Below are 19,427 nucleotides of genomic sequence, written 5' to 3'. Positions count from 1 at the left end.
CATCACAAACACAAACTGCACCCACATCACCAGCACTGGCCTATCAGGCACTCAGCCACAACTGACATCACTAACACAAACTGCAGCCACATCACCAGCACTGGCCTATCAGGCACTGAGCCACAAGTGACATAACAAACACAAACTGCAGCCACATCACCAGCACTGGCCTATCAGGCACTGAGCCACAGGTGACATCACAAACACAAACTCCAGCCACAGGACCAGCACTGGCCTATCAGGCACTGAGCCACAAGTGACATCACAACCACAAACTGCAGCCCCATCACCAGCACTGGCCTATCAGGCACTCAGCCACAAGTGACATCACAACCACAAACTGCAGCCACATCACCAGCACTGGCCTATCAGGCACTCAGCCACAAGTGACATCACAAACACAAACTCCACCCACAGGACCAGCACTGGCCTATCAGGCACTGAGCCACAGGTGACATCACAAACACAAACTCCAGCCACATCACCAGCACTGGCCTATCAGGCACTCAGCCACAACTGACATCACAACCACAAACTGCAGCCACATCACCAGCACTGGCCTATCAGGCACTCAGCCACAACTGACATCACAACCACAAACTGCAGCCACATCACCAGCACTGGCCTATCAGGCACTCAGCCACAAGTGACATCACAACCACAAACTGCAGCCACATCACCAGCACTGGCCTATCAGGCACTGAGCCACAGGTGACATCACAACCACAAACTCCACCCACAGGACCAGAACTGGCCTATCAGGCACTGAGCTACAGCTGATATCACAAACACAAACTCCAGCCACAGGACCATCACTGGCCTATCAGGCACTGAGCCACAAGTGACATCACAGCCACAAACTGCACCCACATCACCAGCACTGGCCTATCAGGCACTCAGCCACAACTGACATCACAAACACAAACTGCACCCACATCACCAGCACTGGCCTGGCAGGCACTCAGCTACAAGTGACACCACAAACACAAACTGCAGCCACATCACCAGCACTGGCCTATCAGGCACTCAGCCACAAGTGACATCACAACCACAAACTGCAGCCACATCACCAGCACTGGCCTATCAGGCACTCAGCCACAAGTGACATCACAACCACAAACTGCACTCATATCACCAGCAGTGGCCTATCAGGCACTCAGCCACAACTGACATCACAACCACAAACTGCACTCATATCACCAGCAGTGGCCTATCAGGCACTCAGCCACAACTGACATCACAACCACAAACTGCACCCACATCACCAGCACTGGCCTATCAGGCACTCAGCCACAACTGACATCACAACCACAAACTGCAGCCACATCACCAGCACTGGCCTATCAGGCACTCAGCCACAAGTGACATCACAACCACAAACTGCAGCCAGAGCACCAGCACTGGCCTATCAGGCACTCAGCCACAAGTGACACCACAACCACAAACTGCAGCCACATCACCAGCACTGGCCTATCAGGTATTGAGCCACAAGTGACTTCAAAACCACATACTGCACCCACATCACCAGCACTGGCCTATCAGGCACACAGCCACAGGTGACATCACAAACACAAACTCCACCCACAGGACCAGCACTGGCCTATCAGGCACTGAGCCACAACTGACATCACAACCACAAACTGCACCCACATCACCAGCACTGGCCTATCAGGCACTCAGCCACAACTGACATCACAAACTGCACCCACATCACCAGCACTGGCCTATCAGGCACTCAGCCACAACTGACATCACAACCACAAACTGCAGCCACATGACTAGAACTGCCTATCAGGCACTGAGCCACAAGTGACATCACAACCACAAACTGCAGCCACATCACCAGCACTGGCCTATCAGGCACTCAGCCACAAGTGACATCACAACCACAAACTGCAGCCACATCACCAGCACTGACCTATCCGGCACTGAGCCACAACTGACATCACAACCACAAACTGCACCCACAGGAACAGCACTGGCCTATCAGGCACTCAGCCACAACTGACATCACTAACACAAACTGCAGCCACATCACCAGCACTGGCCTATCAGGCACTCAGCCACAAGTGACATAACAAACACAAACTGCAGCCACATCAACAGCACTGGCCTATCAGGCACTCAGCCACAAGTGACATCACAAACCCAAAGTGCAGCCACATAACCAGCACTGGCATAACAGGCACTGAGCCACAAGTGACATCACAACCACATACTGCAGCCACATCACCAGCACTGGCCTATCAGGCACATTGCCACAAGTGACATCACAACCGCAAACTGCAGCCACATCACCAGCACTGGCCTATCAGGCACTGAGCCACAGGTGACATCACAAACACAAACTCCAGCCACAGGACCAGCACTGGCCTATCAGGCACTGAGCCACAAGTGACATCACAACCACAAACTGCAGCCCCATCACCAGCACTGGCCTACAAGGCACTCTGCCACAACTGACATCACAAACACAAACTGCAGCCATATCACCAGCACTGGCCTATCAGGCACTCAGCCACAAGTGACATCACAACCACAAACTCCACCCACAGGACCAGCACTGGCCTATCAGGCACTCAGCCACAAGTGACATCATAAATTGCAGCCATGTGACCAGCACTGGCCTATCAGGCACTCAGCCACAAGTGACATCACAACCACAAACTGCACCCACATCACCAGCACTGGCCTATCAGGCACTGAGCCACAACTGACATCACAACCACAAATTGCAGCCACATCACCAGCACTGGCCTAGCAGGCACTCAGCCACAAGTGACATCACAAACACAAAGTGCACCCACATCACCAGCACTGGCCTATCAGGCACTCAGCCACAAGTGACATCACAACCACAAACTGCAGCCACAGGAACAGCACTGGCCTATCAGGCACTCAGCCACAACTGACATCACTAACACAAACTGCAGCCACATCACCAGCACTGGCCTATCAGGCACTGAGCCACAAGTGACATCACAACCACAAACTCCACCGACATCACCAGCACTGGCCTATCAGGCACTGAGCCACAACTGACATCACAACCACAAACTGCACCCACATCACCAGCACTGGCCTATCAGGTACTCAGCCACAACTGACATCACAACCACAAACTCCACCCACATCACCAGCACTGGCCTATCAGGCACTCAGCCACAAGTGACATCACAAACACAAACTGCAGCCACAAGACCAGCACTGGCCTATCAGGCACTGAGCCACAACTGACATCACAAACACAAACTGCAGCCACATCACCAGCACTGGCCTATCAGGCACTCAGCCACAACTGACATCACAACCACAAACTGCACCCACATCACCAGCACTGGCCTATCAGGCACTGAGCAGCAAGTGACATCACAACCACATACTGCAGCCACATCAGCAGCACTGGCCTATCAGGCACTCAGCCACAACTGATATCACAACCACAAACTCCACCGACATCACCAGCACTGGCCTATCAGGCACTGAGCCACAACTGACATCACAACCACAAACTGCACCCACATCACCAGCACTGGCCTATCAGGTACTCAGCCACAACTGACATCACAACCACAAACTCCACCCACATCACCAGCACTGGCCTATCAGGCACTCAGCCACAAGTGACATCACAACCACAAACTGCAGCCACAAGACCAGCACTGGCCTATCAGGCACTGAGCCACAACTGACATCACAAACACAAACTGCAGCCACATCACCAGCACTGGCCTATCAGGCACTCAGCCACAACTGACATCACAACCACAAACTGCACCCACATCACCAGCACTGGCCTATCAGGCACTCAGCCACAAGTGACATCACAACCACAAACTCCAGCCACAGGACCAGCACTGGCCTATCAGGCACTGAGCCACAAGTGACATCACAAACACAAACTGCACCCACATCACCAGCACTGGCCTATCAGGCACTGAGCCACAACTGACATCACAACCACAAACTGCAGCCACATCACCAGCACTGGCCTATCAGGCACTCAGCCACAAGTGACATCACAACCACAAACTGCAGCCAGAGCACGAGCACTGGCCTATCAGGCACTCAGCCACAAGTGACACCACAACCACAAACTGCAGCCACATCACCAGCACTGGCCTATCAGGCACTCAGCCACAAGTGACATCACAAACACAAACTGCACCCACATCACCAGCACTGGCCTATCAGGCACTGAGCCACAAGTGACATCACAACCGCAAACTGCAGCCACATCACCAGCACTGGCCTATCAGGCACACAGCCACAGGTGACATCACAAACACAAACTCCAGCCACAGGACCAGCACTGGCCTATCAGGCACTCAGCCACAAGTGACACCACAACCACAAACTGCAGCCACATCACCAGCACTGGCCTATCAGGTATTGAGCCACAAGTGACTTCAAAACCACATACTGCACCCACATCACCAGCACTGGCCTATCAGGCACTGAGCCACAACTGACATCACAACCACAAACTGCACCCACATCACCAGCACTGGCCTATCAGGCACTGAGCCACAACTGACATCACAACCACAAACTCCACCCACATCACCAGCACTGGCCTATCAGGCACTCAGCCACAACTGACATCACAACCACAAACTCCACCCACAGGACCAGCACTGGCCTATCAGGCACTCAGCCACAAGTGACATCACTAACACAAACTGCAGCCACATCACCAGCACTGGCCTATCAGGCACTGAGCCACAAGTGACATCACAACCACAAACTGCACCCACATCTCCAGCACTGGCCTATCAGGCACTGAGCCACAAGTGTCATCACAAACACAAACTGCAGCCACATGTCTAGAACTGCCTATCAGGCACTGAGCCACAAGTGACATCACAAACACAAACTGCAGGCACATCACCAGCACTGGCCTATCAGGCACTCAGCCACAACTGACATCACAATCATAAACTGCAGCCACATCACCAGCACTGGCCTATCAGGCACTGAGCCACAGGTGACATCACAAACACAAACTCCAGCCACATCACCAGCACTGGCCTAGCAGGCACTCAGCCACAACTGACATCACAACCACAAACTGCAGCCACATCACCAGCACTGGCCTATCAGGCACTGAGCCACAAGTGACATCACAAACACAAACTCCACCCACATCACCAGCACTGACCTGGCAGGCACTCAGCTACAAGTGACACCACAACCACAAACTGCACCCACAGGAACAGCACTGGCCTATCAGGCACTGAGCCACAAGTGACATCACAACCACAAACTGCAGCCACATCACCAGCACTGGCCTATCAGGCACTCAGCCACAAGTGACATCACAAACACAAACTGCAGCCACATCACCAGCACTGGCCTATCAGGCACTGAGACACAACTGACATCACAACCACAAACTGCACCCACATCACCAGCACTGGCCTATCAGGCACTGAGCCACGAGTGACATCACAAACACAAACTCCACCCACATCACCACCACTGGCCTATCAGGCACTCAGCCACAAGTGACATCACAACCACAAACTGCAGCCACATCACCAGCACTGGCCTATCAGGCACTCAGCCACAACTGACATCACAACCACAAACTCCACCCACATCACCACCACTGGCCTATCAGGCACTGAGCCACAACTGATATCAAAACCACAAACTCCACCGACATCACCAGCACTGGCCTATCAGGCACTGAGCCACAACTGACATCACAACCACAAACTCCACCCACATCACCAGCACTGGCCTATCAGGCACTCAGCCACAACTGACATCACAACCACAAACTGCAGCCACATCACCAGCACTGGCCTATCAGGCACTCAGCCACAAGTGACATCACAAACACAAACTGCAGCCACATCTCCAGCACTGGCCTATCAGGCACTGAGCAGCAAGTGACATCACAACCACAAACTGCAGCCACATCACCAGCACTGGCCTATCAGGCACTCAGCCACAAGTGACATCACAACCACAAACTGCAGCCACATCACCAGCACTGGCCTATCAGGCACTCAGCCACAACTGACATCACAACCACAAACTCCACCCACATCACCACCACTGGCCTATCAGGCACTGAGCCACAACTGACATCACAACCACAAACTCCAGCCCCATAACCAGCACTGGCCTATCAGGCACTCAGCCACAACTGACATCACAATCATAAACTGCAGCCACATCACCAGCACTGGCCTAGCAGGCACTCAGCCACAAGTGACATCACAACCACAAACTGCACCCACATCACCAGCACTGGCCTGGCAGGCACTGAGCAGCAAGTGACATCACAACCACAAACTCCAGCCACAGGACCAGCACTGGCCTATCAGGCACTCAGCCACAACTGACATCACAAACACAAACTGCAGCCACATCACCAGCACTGGCCTATCAGGCACTGAGCCACAAGTGACCTCACAACCATAAACTGCAGCCACATCACCAGCACTGGCCTATCAGGCACTCAGCCACAAGTGACATCACAACCACAAACTGCACCCACATCACCAGCACTGGCCTAGCAGGCACTGAGCCACAAGTGACATCACAACCACAAACTGCACCCACATCACCAGCACTGGCCTGTCAGGCACTGAGCCACAAGTGACATCACAACCACAAACTGCACCCACATCACCAGCACTGGCCTATCAGGCACTGAGCCACAAGTGACCTCACAACCATAAACTGCAGCCACATCACCAGCACTGGCCTATCAGGCACTGAGCCACAACTGACATCACAACCACAAACTGCAGCCACATCACCAGCACTGGCCTATCAGGCACTCAGCCACAACTGACATCACAACCACAAACTGCAGCCACATCACCAGCACTGGCCTATCAGGCACTGAGCAGCAAGTGACATCACAACCACATACTGCAGCCACATCAGCAGCACTGGCCTATCAGGTACTGAGCCACAACTGATATCACAAACACAAACTCCACCGACATCACCAGCACTGGCCTATCAGGCACTGAGCCACAGGTGACATCACAAACAAAAACTGCAGCCACAGGACCAGCACTGGCCTATCAGGCACTCAGCCACAACTGACATCACAACCACAAACTCCACCCACATCACCAGCACTGGCCTATCAGGCACTCAGCCACAAGTGACATCAAAACCACAAACTGCAGCCACATCACCAGCACTGGCCAAGCAGGCACTCAGCCACAAGTGACATCACAAACACAAACTGCACCTACATCACCAGCACTGGCCTATCAGGCACTCAGCCACAAGTGACCTCACAGCCACAAACTGCAGCCACATCACCAGCACTGGCCTATCAGGCACTGAGCCACAACTGACATCACAACCACAAACTGCAGCCACATCACCAGCACTGGCCTATCAGGCACTCAGCCACAAGTGACATCACTAACACAAACTGCAGCCACATCACCAGCACTGGCCTATCAGGCACTGAGCCACAAGTGACATCACAACCACAAACTGCAGCCACATCACCAGCACTGGCCTATCAGGCACTGAGCCACAAGTGACATCACAACCACAAACTGCAGCCACATCACCAGCACTGGCCTATCAGGCACTCAGCCACAAGTGACATCACAAACCCAAAGTGCAGCCATATCACCAGCACTGGCCTATCAGGCACTGAGCAGCAAGTGACATCACAACCACAAACTCCAGCCACAGGACCAGCACTGGCCTATCAGGCACTCAGCCACAACTGACATCACAAACACAAACTCCACCCACATCACCAGCACTGGCCTATCAGGCACTGAGCCACAAGTGACATCACAACCACAAACTGCAGCCACATCACCAGCACTGGCCTATCAGGCACTCAGCCACAAGTGACATCACAAACACAAACTGCACCCACATCACCACCACTGGCCTAGCAGGCACTGAGACACAAGTGACATCACAACCACAAACTGCACCCACATCACCACCACTGGCCTGTCAGGTATTGAGCCACAAGTGACATCACAACCACAAACTGCACCCACATCAACAGCACTGGCCTATCAGGCAATGAGGCACAAGTGACATCACAAACAGAAACTGCAGCCACATCACCAACACTGGCCTATCAGGCACTGAGACACAACTGACATCACAACCACAAACTGCAGCCACATCACCAGCACTGGCCTATCAGGCACTCAGCCACAACTGACATCACAACCACAAACTGCAGCCACATCACCAGCACTGGCCTATCAGGCACTCAGCCACAACTGACATGACAACCACAAACTCCACCCACAGGACCAGCACTGGCCTATCAGGCACTGAGCCACAAGTGACGTCACAAAAACAAACTGCACCCACATCACCAGCACTGGCCTATCAGGCACTGAGCCACAAGTGACATCACAACCACAAACTGCAGCCACATCACCAGCACTGGCCTATCAGGCACTCAGCCACAACTGACATCACAACCACAAACTGCAGCCACATGTCTAGAACTGCCTATCAGGCACTGAGCCACAACTGACATCACAACCACAAACTGCACCCACATCACCAGCACTGGCCTATCAGGCACTCAGCCCCAAGTGACATCACAATCACAAACTGCAGCCACATCACCAGCACTGGCCTATCAGGCACTCAGCCACAAGCGACATCACAACCACAAACTCCACCCACATCACCAGCACTGGCCTATCAGGCACTCAGCCACAACTGACATCACAACCACAAACTCCACCCACAGGACCAGCACTGGCCTATCAGGCACTCAGCCACAAGTGACATCACAATCACAAACTGCAGCCACATCACCAGCACTGGCCTATCAGGCACTGAGCCACAAGTGACATCACAAGCACAAACTGCACCCACATCTCCAGCACTGGCCTATCAGGCACTGAGCCACAAGTGTCATCACAAACACAAACTGCAGCCACATGTCTAGAACTGCCTATCAGGCACTGAGCCACAAGTGACATCACAACCACAAACTCCACCCACAGGACCAGCACTGGCCTATCAGGCACTCAGCCACAAGTGACATCACAATCACAAACTGCAGCCACATCACCACCACTGGCCTATCAGGCACTCAGCCACAACTGACATCACAATCATAAACTGCAGCCACATCACCAGCACTGGCCTATCAGGCACTGAGCCACAGGTGACATCACAAACACAAACTCCAGCCACATCACCAGCACTGGCCTAGCAGGCACTCAGCCACAACTGACATCACAACCACAAACTGCAGCCACATCACCAGCACTGGCCTATCAGGCACTGAGCCACAAGTGACATCACAAACACAAACTCCACCCACATCACCAGCACTGACCTGGCAGGCACTCAGCTACAAGTGACACCACAACCACAAACTGCACCCACAGGAACAGCACTGGCCTATCAGGCACTCAGCCACAACTGACATCACAACCACAAACTGCAGCCACATCACCAGCACTGGCCTATCAGGCACTCAGCCACAAGTGACATCACAAACACAAACTGCAGCCACATCACCAGCACTGGCCTATCAGGCACTGAGACACAACTGACATCACAACCACAAACTGCACCCACATCACCAGCACTGGCCTATCAGGCACTCAGCCACAAGTGACATCACAACCACAAACTGCAGCCACAGGACCAGCACTGGCCTAGCAGGCACTGAGCCACAAGTGACATCACAAACACAAACTGCACCCACATCACCACCACTGGCCTATCAGGCACTCAGCCACAAGTGACATCACAACCACAAACTGCAGCCACATCACCAGCACTGGCCTATCAGGCACTGAGCCACAACTGATATCAAAACCACAAACTCCACCGACATCACCAGCACTGGCCTATCAGGCACTGAGCCACAAGTGACATCACAACCACAAACTCCACCCACATCACCAGCACTGGCCTATCAGGCACTCAGCCACAACTGACATCACAACCGCAAACTGCAGCCACATCACCAGCACTGGCCTATCAGGCACTCAGCCAAAAGTGACATCACAACCACAAACTGCACCCACATCACCACCACTGGCCTATCAGGCACTCAGCCACAAGTGACATCACAACCACAAACTGCAGCCACAGGACCAGCACTGGCCTATCAGGCACTGAGCCACAGGTGACATCACAACCACAAACTGCAGCCACATCAACAGCACTGGCCTATCAGGCACTCAGCCACAACTGACATCACAACCACAAACTGCAGCCACATCACCAGCACTGGCCTATCAGGCACTCAGCCACAAGTGACATCACAACCACAAACTGCAGCCACATCACCAGCACTGGCCTATCAGGCACTCAGCCACAACTGACATCACAAACACAAACTGCACCCACATCACCAGCACTGGCCTATCAGGCACTCAGCCACAACTGACATCACAACCACAAACTCCACCCACATCACCAGCACTGGCCTATCAGGCACTCAGCCACAACTGACATCACAACCACAAACTGCAGCCACATCACCAGCACTGGCCTATCAGGCACTGAGCCACAAGTGACATCACAACCACAAACTGCAGCCACATCACCAGCACTGGCCTATCAGGCACTCAGCCACAAGTGACATCACAACCACAAACTGCAGCCACAGGACCAGCACTGGCCTATCAGGCACTCAGCCACAACTGACATCACAAACACAAACTGCACCCACATCACCAGCACTGGCCTATCAGGCACTGAGCTACAAGTGACATCACAAACACAAACTGCAGCCACATCACCAGCACTGGCCTAGCAGGCACTCAGCCACAAGTGACATCACAAACCCAAAGTGCAGCCACATCACCAGCACTGGCCTATCAGGCACTGAGCCACAAGTGACATCACAAAAACAAACTGCACCCACATCACCAGCACTGGCCTATCAGGCACTGAGCCACAAGTGACATCACAACCACAAACTGCAGCCACATCACCAGCACTGGCCTATCAGGCACTCAGCCACAACTGACATCACAACCACAAACTGCAGCCACATGTCTAGAACTGCCTATCAGGCACTGAGCCACAAGTGACATCACAACCACAAACTGCACCCACATCACCAGCACTGGCCTATCAGGCACTCAGCCACAAGTGACATCACAACTACAAACTGCACCCACAACACCAGCACTGGCCTATCAGGCACTCAGCCACAAGTGACATCACAACCACAAACTGCACCCACATCTCCAGCACTGGCCTATCAGGCACTGAGCCACAAGTGTCATCACAAACACAAACTGCAGCCACATGTCTAGAACTGCCTATCAGGCACTGAGCCACAACTGACATCACAACCACAAACTCCAGCCCCATAACCAGCACTGGCCTATCAGGCACTCAGCCACAACTGACATCACAATCATAAACTGCAGCCACATCACCAGCACTGGCCTAGCAGGCACTCAGCCACAAGTGACATCACAACCACAAACTGCAGCCACATCACCAGCACTGGCCTAGCAGGCACTCAGCCAAAAGTGACATCACAACCACAAACTTCAGCCACATCACCAGCACTGGCCTATCAGGCACTCAGCCACAAGTGACATCACAAACACAAACTGCAGCCACATCACCAGCACTGGCCTAGCAGGCACTCAGCCACAAGTGACATCACAACCACAAACTGCAGCCACATCACCAGCACTGGCCTATCAGGCACTCAGCCACAAGTGACATCACAACCACAAACTGCAGCCACATCTCCAGCACTGGCCTATCAGGCACTGAGCCACAAGTGTCATCACAACCACAAACTCCACCCACATGTCTAGAACTGCCTATCAGGCACTGAGCCACAAGTGACATCACAACCACAAACTGCACCCACAACACCAGCACTGGCCTATCAGGCACTCAGCCACAAGTGACATCACAATCACAAACTGCACCCACATCACCAGCACTGGCCTATCAGGCACTGAGCCACAACTGACATCACAACCACAAACTGCACCCACATCTCCAGCACTGGCCTATCAGGCACTGAGCCACAAGTGTCATCACAACCACAAACTGCAGCCACATGTCTAGAACTGCCTATCAGGCACTGAGCCACAAGTGACATCACAAACACAAACTGCAGCCCCATAACCAGCACTGGCCTATCAGGCACTCAGCCACAACTGACATCACAATCATAAACTGCAGCCATATCACCAGCACTGGCCTATCAGGCACTGAGCCACAGGTGACATCACAAACACAAACTGCACCCACATCACCAGCACTGGCCTAGCAGGCACTCAGCCACAAGTGACATCACAACCACAAACTCAACCCACATCACCAGCACTGGCCTATCAGGCACTGAGCCACAACTGACATCACAACCACAAACTGCAGCCACATCACCAGCACTGGCCTATCAGGCACTCAGCCACAACTGACATCACAACCACAAACTGCAGCCACATCACCAGCACTGGCCTATCAGGCACTGAGCCACAAGTGACATCACAACCACAAACTCCACCCACATCACCAGCACTGACCTGACAGGCACTCAGCTACAAGTGACACCACAACCACAAACTGCACCCACAGGAACAGCACTGGCCTATCAGGCACTGAGCCACAAGTGACATCACAACCACAAACTGCAGCCACATCACCAGCACTGGCCTATCAGGCACTCAGCCACAACTGACATCACAACCACAAACTGCAGCCACATCACCAGCACTGGCCTATCAGGCACTGAGCAGCAAGTGACATCACAACCACAAACTGCAGCCACATCACCAGCACTGGCCTATCAGGCACTCAGCCACAAGTGTCATCACAAACACAAACTGCAGCCACATCACCAGCACTGGCCTAGCAGGCACTCAGCCACAAGTGACATCACAAAAACAAACTGCAGCCACAGCACCAGCACTGGCCTATCAGGCACTCAGCCACAACTGACATCACAACCACAAACTGCAGCCACATCACCAGCACTGGCCTATCAGGCACTGAGCCACAACTGACATCACAACCACAAACTGCAGCCACATCACCAGCACTGGCCTATCAGGCACTCAGCCACAACTGACATCACAACCGCAAACTGCAGCCACATCACCAGCACTGGCCTATCAGGCACTCAGCCAAAAGTGACATCACAACCACAAACTGCACCCACAACACCAGCACTGGCCTATCAGGCACTGAGCCACAAGTGACATCACAACCACAAACTCCACCCACAGGACCAGCACTGGCCTATCAGGCTCTGAGCCACAGGTGACATCACAACCACAAACTGCAGCCACATCACCAGCACTGGCCTATCAGGCACTCAGCCACAACTGACATCACAAACACAAACTGCACCCACATCACCAGCACTGGCCTATGAGGCACTCAGCCACAAGTGACATCACAACCACAAACTCCACCCACATCACCAGCACTGGCCTATCAGGCACTCAGCCACAACTGACATCACAACCACAAACTGCACCCACAACACCAGCACTGGCCTATCAGGCACTCAGCCACAAGTGACATCACAAACACAAACTGCAGCCACATCACCAGCACTGGCCTATCAGGCACTCAGCCACAAGTGACATCACAAACACAAACTCCACCCACAGGACCAGCACTGGCCTATCAGTCTCTGAGCCACAGGTGACATCACAAACACAAACTCCAGCCACAGGACCAGCACTGGCCTATCAGGCACTCAGCCACAAGTGACATCACAAACACAAAGTGCACCCACATCACCAGCACTGGCCTAGCAGGCACTCAGCCACAAGAGACATCACAACCACAAACTGCAGCCACATCACCAGCACTGGCCTATCAGGCACTCAGCCACAACTGACATCACAACCACAAACTGCAGCCACATCACCAGCACTGGCCTATCAGGCACTCAGCCACAAGTGACATCACAACCACAAACTGCAGCCACAGGACCAGCACTGGCCTATCAGGCACTCAGCCACAAGTGACATCACAACCACAAACTCCACCCACAACACCAGCACTGGCCTATCAGGCACTCAGCCACAAGTGACATCACAACCACAAACTCCACCCACAACACCAGCACTGGCCTATCAGGCACTGAGCCACAAGTGACATCACAACCACAAACTCCACCCACATCACCAGCACTGGCCTATCAGGCACTCAGCCACAAGTGACATCACAACCACAAACTGCAGCCACATGTCTAGAACTGCCTATCAGGCACTCAGCCACAAGTGACATCACAACCACAAACTGCAGCCACATCACCAGCACTGGCCTATCAGGCACTCAGCCACAAGTGACATCACAAACACAAACTGCACCCACATCACCAGCACTGGCCTATCAGGCACTGAGCTACAAGTGACATCACAAACACAAACTGCACCCACATCACCACCACTGGCCTAGCAGGCACTCAGCCACAAGTGACATCACAAACCCAAAGTGCAGCCACATCACCAGCACTGGCCTATCAGGCACTGAGCCACAAGTGACATCACAAAAACAAACTGCACCCACATCACCAGCACTGGCCTATCAGGCACTGAGCCACAAGTGACATCACAACCACAAACTGCAGCCACATCACCAGCACTGGCCTATCAGGCACTCAGCCACAACTGACATCACAACCACAAACTGCAGCCACATGTCTAGAACTGCCTATCAGGCACTGAGCCACAAGTGACATCACAACCACAAACTGCACCCACATCACCAGCACTGGCCTATCAGGCACTCAGCCACAACTGACATCACAATCACAAACTGCAGCCACATCACCAGCACTGGCCTATCAGGCACTGAGCCACAAGTGACATCACAACCACAAACTGCAGCCACATCTCCAGCACTGGCCTATCAGGCACTGAGCCACAAGTGACATCACAACCACAAACTCCACCCACATCTCCAGCACTGGCCTATCAGGCACTGAGCCACAAGTGTCATCACAAACACAAACTGCAGCCACATGTCTAGAACTGCCTATCAGGCACTGAGCCACAACTGACATCACAACCACAAACTCCAGTCCCATAACCAGCACTGGCCTATCAGGCACTCAGCCACAACTGACATCACAATCATAAACTGCAGCCACATCACCAGCACTGGCCTATCAGGCACTGAGCCACAGGTGACATCACAAACACAAACTGCAGCCACATCACCAGCACTGGCCTATCAGGCACTGAGCCACAAGTGACATCACAACCACAAACTCCACCCACAGGACCAGCACTGGCCTATCAGGCACTGAGCTACAGCTTATATCACAACCACAAACTTCAGCCACAGGACCAGCACTGGCCTATCAGGCACTCAGCCACAAGTGACATCACAAACACAAACTGCAGCCACATCACCAGCACTGGCCTAGCAGGCACTCAGCCACAAGTGACATCACAACCACAAACTGCAGCCACATCACCAGCACTGGCCTATCAGGCACTCAGCCACAACTGACATCACAACCACAAACTGCAGCCACATGTCTAGAACTGCCTATCAGGCACTGAGCCACAAGTGACATCACAACCACAAACTGCACCCACATCACCAGCACTGGCCTATCAGGCACTCAGCCACAACTGACATCACAATCACAAACTGCAGCCACATCACCAGCACTGGCCTATCAGGCACTGAGCCACAAGTGACATCACAACCACAAACTGCAGCCACATCTCCAGCACTGGCCTATCAGGCACTGAGCCACAAGTGTCATCACAACCACAAACTCCACCCACATGTCTAGAACTGCCTATCAGGCACTGAGCCACAAGTGACATCACAACCACAAACTGCACCCACAACACCAGCACTGGCCTATCAGGCACTCAGCCACAAGTGACATCACAATCACAAACTGCACCCACATCACCAGCACTGGCCTATCAGGCACTGAGCCACAAGTGACATCACAACCACAAACTGCACCCACATCTCCAGCACTGGCCTATCAGGCACTGAGCCACAAGTGTCATCACAAACACAAACTGCAGCCACATGTCTAGAACTGCCTATCAGGCACTGAGCCACAAGTGACATCACAAACACAAACTGCAGCCCCATAACCAGCACTGGCCTATCAGGCACTCAGCCACAACTGACATCACAATCATAAACTGCAGCCACATCACCAGCACTGGCCTATCAGGCACTGAGCCACAGGTGACATCACAAACACAAACTGCACCCACATCACCAGCACTGGCCTATCAGGCACTCAGCCACAAGTGACATCACAACCACAAACTGCAGCCACATCACCAGCACTGGCCTATCAGGCACTGAGCCACAACTGACATCACAACCACAAACTGCAGCCACATCACCAGCACTGGCCTATCAGGCACTCAGCCACAACTGACATCACAACCACAAACTGCAGCCACATCACCAGCACTGGCCTATCAGGCACTGAGCCACAAGTGACATCACAAACACAAACTCCAGCCACATCACCAGCACTGACCTGACAGGCACTCAGCTACAAGTGACACCACAACCACAAACTGCACCCACAGGAACAGCACTGGCCTATCAGGCACTCAGCCACAACTGACATCACAACCACAAACTGCAGCCACATCACCAGCACTGGCCTATCAGGCACTCAGCCACAACTGACATCACAAACACAAACTGCACCCACATCACCAGCACTGGCCTATGAGGCACTCAGCCACAACTGACATCACAAACACAAACTGCACCCACATCACCAGCACTGGCCTATCAGGCACTGAGCCACAAGTGACATCACAACCACAAACTGCAGCCACATGTCTAGAACTGCCTATCAGGCACTCAGCCACAAGTGACATCACAACCACAAACTGCAGCCACATCACCAGCACTGGCCTATCAGGCACTCAGCCACAAGTGACATCACAAACACAAACTGCACCCACATCACCAGCACTGGCCTATCAGGCACTGAGCTACAAGTGACATCACAAACACAAACTGCAGCCACATCACCAGCACTGGCCTAGCAGGCACTCAGCCACAAGTGACATCACAAACCCAAAGTGCAGCCACATCACCAGCACTGGCCTATCAGGCACTCAGCCACAACTGACATCACAAAAACAAACTGCACCCACATCACCAGCACTGGCCTATCAGGCACTGAGCCACAAGTGACATCACAACCACAAACTGCAGCCACATCACCAGCACTGGCCTATCAGGCACTCAGCCACAACTGACATCACAAACACAAACTGCAGCCACATGTCTAGAACTGCCTATCAGGCACTGAGCCACAAGTGACATCACAACCACAAACTGCACCCACATCACCAGCACTGGCCTATCAGGCACTCAGCCACAACTGACATCACAATCACAAACTGCAGCCACATCACCAGCACTGGCCTATCAGGCACTGAGCCACAAGTGACATCACAACCACAAACTGCAGCCACATCTCCAGCACTGGCCTATCAGGCACTGAGCCACAAGTGTCATCACAACCACAAACTCCACCCACATGTCTAGAACTGCCTATCAGGCACTGAGCCACAAGTGACATCACAACTACAAACTGCACCCACAACACCAGCACTGGCCTATCAGGCACTCAGCCACAAGTGACATCACAACCACAAACTGCACCCACATCTCCAGCACTGGCCTATCAGGCACTGAGCCACAAGTGTCATCACAAACACAAACTGCAGCCACATGTCTAGAACTGCCTATCAGGCACTGAGCCACAACTGACATCACAACCACAAACTCCAGCCCCATAACCAGCACTGGCCTATCAGGCACTCAGCCACAACTGACATCACAATCATAAACTGCAGCCACATCACCAGCACTGGCCTATCAGGCACTGAGCCACAGGTGACATCACAAACACAAACTGCAGCCACATCACCAGCACTGGCCTATCAGGCACTGAGCCACAAGTGACATCACAACCACAAACTCCACCCACAGGACCAGCACTGGCCTATCAGGCACTGAGCTACAGCTTATATCACAACCACAAACTTCAGCCACAGGACCAGCACTGGCCTATCAGGCACTCAGCCACAAGTGACATCACAAACACAAACTGCAGCCACATCACCAGCACTGGCCTAGCAGGCACTCAGCCACAAGTGACATCACAACCACAAACTGCAGCCACATCACCAGCACTGGCCTATCAGGCACTCAGCCACAACTGACATCACAACCACAAACTGCAGCCACATGTCTAGAACTGCCTATCAGGCACTGAGCCACAAGTGACATCACAACCACAAACTGCACCCACATCACCAGCACTGGCCTATCAGGCACTCAGCCACAACTGACATCACAATCACAAACTGCAGCCACATCACCAGCACTGGCCTATCAGGCACTGAGCCACAAGTGACATCACAACCACAAACTGCAGCCACATCTCCAGCACTGGCCTATCAGGCACTGAGCCACAAGTGTCATCACAACCACAAACTCCACCCACATGTCTAGAACTGCCTATCAGGCACTGAGCCACAAGTGACATCACAACCACAAACTGCACCCACAACACCAGCACTGGCCTATCAGGCACTCAGCCACAAGTGACATCACAATCACAAACTGCACCCACATCACCAGCACTGGCCTATCAGGCACTGAGCCACAAGTGACATCACAACCACAAACTGCACCCACATCTCCAGCACTGGCCTATCAGGCACTGAGCCACAAGTGTCATCACAAACACAAACTGCAGCCACATGTCTAGAACTGCCAATCAGGCACTGAGCCACAAGTGACATCACAAACACAAACTGCAGCCCCATAACCAGCACTGGGCTATCAGGCACTCAGCCACAACTGACATCACAATCATAAACTGCAGCCACATCACCAGCACTGGCCTATCAGGCACACAGCCACAAGTGAAATCACAACCACAAACTCCACCCACAGGACCAGCACTGGCCTATCAGGCACTGAGCCACAGGTGACATCACAAACACAAACTGCACCCACATCACCAGCACTGGCCTAGCAGGCACTCAGCCACAAGTGACATCACAACCACAAACTCCACCCACATCACCAGCACTGGCCTATCAGGCACTGAGCCACAAGTGACATCACAACCACAAACTGCAGCCACATCACCAGCACTGGCCTATCAGGCACTCAGCCACAACTGACATCACAACCACAAACTGCAGCCACATCACCAGCACTGGCCTATCAGGCACTGAGCCACAAGTGACATCACAAACACAAACTCCAGCCACATCACCAGCACTGACCTGACAGGCACTCAGCTACAAGTGACACCACAACCACAAACTGCACCCACAGGAACAGCACTGGCCTATCAGGCACTGAGCCACAAGTGACATCACAACCACAAACTGCAGCCACATCACCAGCACTGGCCTATCAGGCACTCAGCCACAGGTGACATCACAACCACAAACTGCACCCAC

The sequence above is a fragment of the Apteryx mantelli genome, unplaced genomic scaffold (genome assembly GCF_036417845.1).
Source record: "Apteryx mantelli isolate bAptMan1 unplaced genomic scaffold, bAptMan1.hap1 HAP1_SCAFFOLD_33, whole genome shotgun sequence".
NCBI lineage: Eukaryota > Metazoa > Chordata > Aves > Apterygiformes > Apterygidae > Apteryx > Apteryx mantelli.
The sequence above is the reverse complement of the archived record's forward strand: the minus strand, read 5'-3'. Positions refer to the sequence as shown.